At 36.6% G+C, this 9751-nt stretch overlaps 1 protein-coding gene across 4 annotated transcripts in view; it reads right to left on the reverse strand.

Annotated features, from left to right (window-relative positions):
- Window positions 1-8368, reverse strand: part of LOC133589238 (homer protein homolog 3) — a 100006-nt gene extending 91638 nt beyond the window's left edge. For 3 of the 4 annotated variants that reach the window (XM_061941894.1, XM_061941892.1, XM_061941893.1), the window contains exon 1: window positions 8205-8368. The gene's annotated coding sequence lies outside the window, so the exon portion shown is untranslated. Of the gene's footprint in view, window positions 1-387; window positions 405-8204 lie in introns of those variants that run through there. The other variant, XM_072912879.1, reaches the window with a different exon arrangement.
- Between the last annotated feature and the right edge of the window lie 1383 nt (window positions 8369-9751).

Consider the following 9751-nt stretch of genomic DNA (forward strand, 5'->3'; position numbering starts at 1 on the left):
GAACATTTTTTTTAATTCAAGTACCCCTTAATCAGAGCAAAGCATTTTTGGTTGAAAAAAAAGAGATAAAGAAGTAAAATACAGCACTATGTCATCAGTTTCTGATTTATTAAATTGTATAACAGTGCAAAATATTGCTCATTTGTAGTGGTCTTTCGTGAACTATTTGGAAAAAAAAAGATTTAAAAATAACTAAACTTGTTGAAAAATAAACAAGTGATTCAATTATAAATTAAAGCTGCAAGCAGCATTGGTCGGGCCCGCATATTTGGCAGGTGCTAGTCCTAAGTGTCCCAATACTTTTGTTCAGTTTTCGTCATAAGTGTCCCAATACTTTTGTCTACTTGTAGTCCGAATTGTCCCAATACTTTTGTTTAGTGTACCTACCTTGTCTGCATTGTGTGGGCACGCTGGTGCTTCCTGCTTTTAAGCAGCCTTCTTGAAAAAACAGCAGCATCAGCGCAGCGGGTCTTTGAAGGGTCATAAAATCAAAACCGGAGCAGTTACATACCTGCCAACTTTTGAAATCAGAAAAACCTAGTAGCCAGGGTCCAAGGGCCGCAGGCCCCGGTAGGTCCAGGACAAAGTCCTGGTGGGGGGTTCATGGGGGCGAAGCCCCCCGACGCAAAATGATTAATAGCATTCAGACAGGTTAAAATGTTGCTAAAACCATCACTTTTCTATCAGTCACAGTGACTTTTCAAAACAAAAATATTACAGCAAAAATCATATGGGTTGATTGACATGTTTATTCTGTAAGCTAACTTCAATAGTTTGAAATTATTTTGACAGTTAATGCCAGTTATCCTGTCAACCTTTCACAAGACTTCAATTTGTTAATTGAAAGTATAAACAGTATAAACACGTTTTACAGTAAACAAATGGTAAAACAGTACTAAACAATTCCATAAAAAAAAAAATTGGTGTCATTATTAACTTTCTGTCCAAGCTTGTATAATCTACTGCCTTGTTCAATTGTAAAAAATATTCTGTGCCTAAAATTCACATTTCTATCACAATGATCATACTGTAAACATGGTAAGCTAACTTCATTAAAATTAATAGTCCTGTCAATAGCATGGAATTACAATTCAAATGTAGTTTTTTTGTAAGCCTTTCAAAAGAATTGAAAATATGAAAAATTAATGAAAATTAATTTAAGCCATCAGACACTTGAAAAGTGGCACATCACATCTCTAATGTAATCATTTTAACTTTTCAACAGAAATAGCACTGCAAAAATATTAAGGACATACTTCTGTATTTTGGTAGTTATGCTGTCAACATTTAACAAGATTTCTTCAACTTAGACTTGAAAGCATAAATAGTATAAACACTTTTAACAGTATAACAGTACTAAACAATTCCAATAGATAACATTGGTTTCATTACCTTTTTGTTTGCTCAATTATTGCCTCGGTAAATAACACTTCGGCATTTATCACATCCAAAGAATCTGTTTGGGCGACGAAAAACGTTGAAAGTTTTCCACTTGTATCGTTAGCAACGGCATTAGACTTGTGTTTTTTTGTCCCAACGTGGTCTTTTACATCGCTAATTCCTCCGTGTCCGATCGAAAAATCTTGTCTGCACAAGGTGCAATTCGCGTAGTTTTCACCCTTTTTGGAACGGATAATTATTCCCGGGTAGGCTTTTGAATATTCTTCACGGAATGACTGCAGTTTTCTTTTCGGTTTAAGACTCGTTTGCGATTTTTCTCCGGCTGATTCCATGATCGTTCGCTCGTTTGGAAACAATGGCCTCGTGCTTGGCAGCGGTGCTATAAATAGCCTCACGCATGGCATTCGGAATGGCTCGATAGGAAGTTACGGGAAGCAGTGTCGATTGTTATTGTTGTTACGCGATTTCGTGAATAAAACTTAAAAAAATATTTATTTTTTTAATTAATGAAAAACCATATTTTTTATCACTGCAACCGTAACCCGGAATAGGTTGATGAAAACCGTACTAATTACGGGAAAACCGGAGTAGTTGGCAGGTATGCAGTTAGAAAAACGCGCTTCTGTGGTTTTAATCACAAGGGTTCAATCTCTCTCCTGTGTTAGTTAGAAGGCAAAACGAAAAACGCGCTCAGAGGAGATAGTTTTTGAAGGAAGGTGACCGGTTTTTACAAAGAATTTGTTTTGAAGAGGGAATAGCAAACTTCCTGTTGATTTTTGCTGAGGGTTGTCAATCTATGAAATGTAGGTCTAAGTGAGACCTACATAGAGGTTTTTGTTTCATGTCTCTCCGACTTTCCCAGTGGGAGTTACAGGCAGTTTTGTCATTTTTTTCTTCCGAGGAGCAGTTTTTTCTGCGTTTTATAAAAAAAGTGCGGTAGAGCACAATTTTTAGATTTGGGGTTAGGTTTTTTCATTAGATCACAGTTTTAGCCAGTCCTGATGTGTGTGTTCAGTTTGGTGAGTTTTGAAGCATGTTAAGGGGGTCAAATTAGAGCTCAAAGAGGCAAAAGTGACTGTTTTTAGTACTTTTTTGTCTTGAAGGGGGAATTGCCAACTTCCTGTTGATTTTTGCCCGAGGATGTACAATTATGAAAGGTAGGTGTAAGTCAGACCTACATAGAGGTTTTTGTTTCATGTCTCTCCGACCTTCCTAGTGGGAGTTACAGGCAGTCTAGTTTTTTTTTTCCCTCGGGGGCGCTAGAGTGCAATTTTGAGTTTTGTGGTTCGGTTTTTTTTTAAAAAGGCAATTTTCGCAGGTCCTGATGTGTGGGTAAAATATGGTGAGTTTTGAAGCATGTTAAGTGGGTCAAATTACAGTTTATTGTGGGTGCGGAAGAATAATAAAGAATAATAAAACCTTACAAATTCAATAGGTCCTTATGTCCCATTGCATAAGGACTCCCTTTGGGAGTCCTTATACAATGGGCCATGCGGGGCCTAATAATAAAACCTTACAAATTCAATAGGTCCTTATGTCCCATTGCATAAGGACTCCCTTTGGGAGTCCTTATACAATGGGCCATGCGGGCCCTAATAAAGATTTCTACACATAGAAGTAATCATCAACTTAAAGTGCCCTCTTTGGGGATTGTAATAGAGATCCATGAACTTAATTCTAAACATTTCTTCACAAAAAAAGAAATCTTTAACATCAATATTTATGGCACATGTCCACAAAAAATCTAGCTGTCAACACTGAATATTGCATTGTTGCATTTCTTTTCACACTTCTTTTTGACAGACATTTTAGTGAGAAACCTGAGCTTGTGCTTCACTGAGTTTATGAACTTATTTTGTTGAGGTATTATTCAATAAATATATTTATAAAGGATTTTTGAATTGTTGCTATTTTTAGAATATTTAAAAAAAATCTCACGTACCCCTTGGCATACCTTCAAGTACCCCCATTTGAGAACCATTGCTCTATATGACAGTTATTGAAACATAACTCCTAAACCAAACATGCAAAATGGCTAACAATGCCTGAAATAATGTATCTTTGTGAGTTTTACTCGAAACATATGCTTTTTTTTAAAGGCTGGCAAACCCAAAAAATAGTTTTTTACTCAATATGACAGTAATGTTCTTAGAATCCTGGGATAATGCGAAAAAGAGGTTTTATCAGCCGAAAGCGCTAAAACCGAAAGCGCCACAGAGACACTTAGTGTCACTTCGGCAATTAGGCAATATTTAAACTAGAGATGTCCGATAATATCGGCCGATAAATGCTTTAAAATGTAATATCGGAAATTATCGGTATCGGTTTCAACCTCCCGATATTGCCGGGAGACTCCTGAATTTTAGCGTCCCTCCCGAAAATTTCCCGGGGGAACCTTTCTCCCGATTTCCACCCGGACAACATTATTGGGGGCGTGCCTTACAGGCACTGCCTTTAGCGTCCTGTACAACCTGTCGTCACGTCTGTTTTTCCTCCATACAAACAGCGTGCCGGACCAGTCACATAATATATGCGGCATTGACAAACACATATGCTAATGCAAGGCATACTTGATCAACAACCACACAGGTCACACTGAGGGTGGCCGTATAAACAACGTCAACACTGTTACAAATATGCGCCACACTTTGAACCCACACCACACAAGAATGACAAACATATTTCGGGAGAACAGCCGCACCGTAACACAACATAAACACAACAGGACAAATACACAGAACCCCTTGCAGCACTAACTCTTCCGGGACACTACAATATACACCCCCGATACCACCAAACCCCGCCCCACCACCCCCACCGCCCTCCCCATCTCCCGAATTTGGCGGTCTCGAGGTTGACAAGAATGCTCTAGTATACTCTGGACTGAAGCTGTGTGCCTTCATTGTTTTTGTAGCTGGTTTTTTGAGGCATGTTTAAAAAAAATAAAAATAATGCACTTTGTGAAAGTCTAGTATAGTATTTCCCATAGTTGTAGTGGCTATCAGGATTATCTCAGGGAAAGCATGTCCCAAATTCCAAGCTGCTGTTTTGAGGCATGTTAAAAAAAATAATACACTTTGTGACTTTAATAATAAATATGGCAGTGCCATGTTGGCACTTTTTTCCATAACTGGAGTTAAAGTTGTTCTCTTATTTTGGAAAACCTTGTTTTTGATTGATTGATTGAAACTTGTATTAGTAGATTGCACAGTACAGTACTTATTCCGTTCAATTGACCACTAAATGGTAACACCCGAATAAGTGTTTCAACATGTTTAAGTCGGGGTCCCCGTTAATGAATTCATGGTAAAGTTACAATGTTTAATGCATACATCACAACAAAATTAGGCATAATAATGTGTTAATTCGACGACTGTATATATCGGTATCGGTTGATATCGGAATCGGTAATTAAGAGTTGGACAATATCGGAAATCGGCAAAAAAAAGCCATTATCGGACATCTGTAATTTAAACCGTTTATTAACCAATCAGCTTCTATTCTCTCAAACATAGGAGAACGTGACAAATATATATTAATACCACATATCCCTGGTTATATCATTTAGGACTCTCTGGAGCTTTTTCAAAAATGTATGAAAAATTGTTTTAATATGGTTTCCGTAGAAGGGCAATCATGAAGCAAACCTCCCTAATTGTTATAAAGCACACTGTTTAGATTAAACATGCCTCACTGATTCGAGTATTTGGCCAGCGCCGTTTTGTCCTACTAATTTTGGCGGTCCTTGAACTCACCGTAGTTTGTTTACAAATATAACTTTCTCCGACTTTCTAGGACGTGTTTTATGCCACTTCTCTTTCTGTCTCATTTTGTCCGCCAAACTTTTAACGTTGTGCATGAATGCACAAAGGTGAGTTTTGTTGATGCAGGCATGTGATTTGACCACAATGAAAAAGACTGAAAAAATTTCCGGGGGTCTGGGGGACGAAGGTCCCCAGCCAGGTCCAGGGCGGTGCCCTGGTGGGGGGGTAAGGGGGGCAATGCCCCCGCAGCTCCTGGTTTTTCACCAATTTAACATGCTAAAATTAACAAAGACAGCGCCATTTGAAGAAAATATTTTAGTGTTTAAAGACATGAAAACATCATTAATAGAACATACATAACCCAATTATCCTAATGAATCACTGTATATGGTTCAGTCCCAACAGTATTTAGTCACTAATATTTACATCTTGTGTTCATTTCACATCCACAGGTGTCACATTGATCAGTGTTATTATCTACAGGAAAATAGGATATCAATTTATGAAAATAATTAAACATGTTTAGTATTGTTTACTCATATTTGAAAATAGGAAATAATAATAATGTGAGGACACTGACATATTGCATGAAACAAGTGTGAAAATATTTACCTTCAAGATTGTTACACCACTGACAATATTGTTTCAAGAGACTACATAAGAACTTAATATTACAAAATAGTATTATATGCAAATTTATTTCAAATAAATTGTTAACTGGAATCAATAATGCGACTCTTTGAATTTCTGTAATTTCATAATATATTTTCACGTGGCTTTTTATTTTTAGAAAATGTATATTTGGCAAAGCAATAATTGGTTAATATTTAAAACAAACATGCGTATTTCGCAAGCAAATATTTTTTAGCTTACCTCATTATTAACAACCATGTCTGCAACTGAAGTGGGTTGTTTGGGTGGATCTTTCCTCTCGATGTCTACGGCAGTTGTCGATGTAAACAAAGGATGAAGTCCGTAAGGTTTGCTCACTTTCGGTTGACATCCAAAAGTACCAGCTGGTGAAAAGTTCGTTTTCCTTGCTTCAAGTTGTTTCATTTGTTTTTGGCGTTTCGCATGTACTTCCAAAGCCTTGAAACCTCGTGATCCATAGTCAATATTATCATGACACCACGTGCACAAAACCTTTCCGGGACGATCGATTTTCCGAATAAAATCACCGAACAAAGTCGTAACTTCCTTCTTCCCAACAGTATCAGTGATTTCCCTTTCCATCCAGTCCCATCGAAACTTATTTTTGACATGTTTATCAATTTCTTTTACTCGTAAAGCGCATACTTGCCAACCTTGAGACCTCCAATTTCGGGAGGTGGGGGCATGGTCGGGGGTTGGGCGGGGCGGGGCGTGGTTGGGGGCGTGGTTAAGAGGGGAGGAGTATATTGACAGCTAGAATTCACCAAGTCAAGTATTTTATACATATATATATATATATATATATATATATATATATACATCCTGAAAATATGCAAACAAAACTGTGTTTAGATAATTGATACTTCAAACTTGCATAAATAAATATTAAGGAATATAACATAACTTGGCTTCTGAGAGTTTCAAAATGTAATGAATAAAATGCTAAAGTTGTTGATAAACAAGCAATTATTTTAATAATTAAATATGGTCATTTTAAATTAATTATTATGATAATTTAAAATGAATTATTTCAAATATGTTTATTTTAATGTATAATTCTATGGCTGGATATAATAAGGAGTCACGAAAAAATACAAATAAAAATACAATTAATTTTGATGTTTTTAGCCAAATATAGTAAAAATGTATTTAGTTGTTTTTTTTAAATTAATAAATATATTTATTTTTAGGTAAAATAAACATAATAATACAATTTATCTCTAGTCTGGATGATTTAGTTCTTGTCACCCTGTTGTCCTCCCGTCATGAAAAAAGGTTGTCCTCACTCAGGTCCGCATGGAGCTGGAGGGGGCGTGGCTTCCAGCTCCGGCTGAAAATCGGGAGATTTTCGGGAGAATGTTTGTCCCGGGAGAGGCGCTGAATTTCGGGAGTCTCCCGGAAAATTCGGGAGGGTTGGCAAGTATGGTAAAGCGTCCTTTCTCTCGTGAACCGACATCGTTTACATATAGAAAATGGCGGTAATAACCATTATGAATGATGACATTATTAACGTCATCATTCATAACAGATGTCCTGATTGGTCACAAGGAACATATCGACCAATCAACTACGGCGTAATATAAACTACGTCTCGAATCTTGATTTAGGGTCGGAAAAAAAAACGAAAAACGGGAGATAATTTTTTTTTTTTCCCGAGATTAAAAAAGACGGAATTCCGACTTTAGACGGAAAAATCACATGCCTGTTGATGTTGTTGACTTGTGTGGAGTGCTAATCAGACATATTTGGTCACTGCATGACTGCAAGCTAATCGATGCTAACATGCTATTTAGGCTAGCTATATGTACATATTGCATCATTATGCCTCGTTTGTAGGTATATTTGAGGTCATTTAGTTTCCTTTAAGTCATCTTAATTCAATTTATATCTCATGACACACTATCTGTTTGTAATATGGCTTTTAATGTTTTGCGGCTCCAGACAGATTTATTTTTGTATTTTTGGTCCAACATTTTGGGTTGCCGACCCCTGATTTAGGATGACTTCGACGAGGGCGACATTTTGTGCTGAATGTTCATCATAACATTTTTATTTGTGAGATGAAAAGTAGTGTGACTGAAATCACGCGCACGAATAAAATAAAAACAGCGATTTCCCTCAACTAGCAAGTCAATTTGTAACGAAAACACCCAACTTCTCCGGGTGTCGCCGCCACGACGCTAATTAAGGAGCTGATATTCAGCTGGGAACTTAGTTAAACGGTATACAAACACAAGACATATATGACCATTAGCCACAACATGATTATATTATTATTTTGAATATCCCAGAAATTAATCCCTCATAACAAACATCTCCCCCCTCCTGTCTATATAGCCCGCCAAAATGTATATATTTGCCAAAGTCCCCAAAGTTACCCCTACTTACGGTACCACGCAACTCAAGTCCTCCGAAGTGTCTCTGTTCGTCCCAGTTCTCCACAGGCCAATGGTACATCCACAAAAAGGTCAAAAATGAGGATTTGCTCCAAGTAGAGGCTCCGCAGCAAAACCATTCGGCTGACAGGTGATCCGGGTAGTGTCTGACGTCACTTTCCGTTTCCGCCCCGCCCGGTTTCATCCCCACATTTCATTCATTTCCATTGTTGATATTAACATTATTATTGGATACGCCTGTAACAGTTCATAACACTTCATAAATGCATGACATAATAAGTATATATCATTTTTCCCCCAGCTGAGCACAAGCTAATTGTGACTGGCAGTATTGATCATAGACATCTAATATACGCAGTAGTGATGGGTCCGGCAACACCGATGCATCGGCGCATGCGTCGAGCTCATAGAGCAAAACCCTGTGTCGGTGCGCGTACCGCTTTTAGAAAGTCACGTGACCGATGCTGTTTTGGTCACGTGACCGATACGCGAACTGTGTCGCACTGACGCCTCCTCTGTGCCCTGTGAGCGTGTCTTTTCTACAGCCGGAAAAATAATAACTAAGAAGAGAAATCGTCTAAAATGTAATACGTCGGAAAAACTTTTTTTTTTTTTTTTTAATAAAAATGTGTAAAAAAATAAAATTAAAAAAATTCCCAGTCCACAATCATCCACAACACGTTCTCTTAGATTTCCATGTTATAATACATGTTCACATTATTTATTGACTGTATCTAAAAAAGATAAAAATATATTTTTATTTAAATGAAGATATGAAATAATACTAAATGAAATACAATGACTTGGTTTATATTATTGTATATACTAGGGCAGGGGTCACCAAAAAGGTGCCCGCGGTCACCAGGTAGCCCGTAAGGACCAGATCAGTCGCCCGCTGGCCTGTTCTAAAAATAGCTCAAAGAGCAGCACTTACCAGTGAGCTGCCTCTATTTTCTAAATTGTATTTATTTACTAGCAAGCTGGTCTCGCTTTGCTCGACATTTTTAATTCTAAAAGAGACAAAACTCAAATAGAATTTGAAAATCCAAGAAAATATTTTAAAGACTTGTTCTTCACTTGGAATAAGCGGTAGAAAATGGATGGATGGATGGGTCTTCACTTGTTTAAATAAATTCATTTATTTTTTTACTTTGCTTCTTATTACTTTTAGAAATACAATTTTAGAGAAAAAATACAACCTTAAAAATGATTTTAGGATTTTTAAACAAATATACCTTTTTACCTTTTAAATTTCTTCCTCTTCTTTCCTGACAATTTAAATCAATGTTCAAGTAAACATTTTTATTTTTTTTATTGTAAAGAATAATAAATATTTTAGCTTCTGGTTTTTCGACGAAGAATATTTGTGAAATATTTCTTCAAACTTACTATGATTAAAATTCAAAAAAATTATTCTGGCAAATCTAGAAAATCTGTAGAATCAAATTTAAATCTTATTTCAAAGTATTTTTAATTTCTTTTAAAATGTTTGTTCTGGAAAATCTAGAAGAAATACTGATTTGTCTTTGTTAGAAATAT

The sequence above is a fragment of the Nerophis lumbriciformis genome, linkage group LG03 (genome assembly GCF_033978685.3).
Source record: "Nerophis lumbriciformis linkage group LG03, RoL_Nlum_v2.1, whole genome shotgun sequence".
Taxonomy (NCBI): domain Eukaryota; kingdom Metazoa; phylum Chordata; class Actinopteri; order Syngnathiformes; family Syngnathidae; genus Nerophis; species Nerophis lumbriciformis.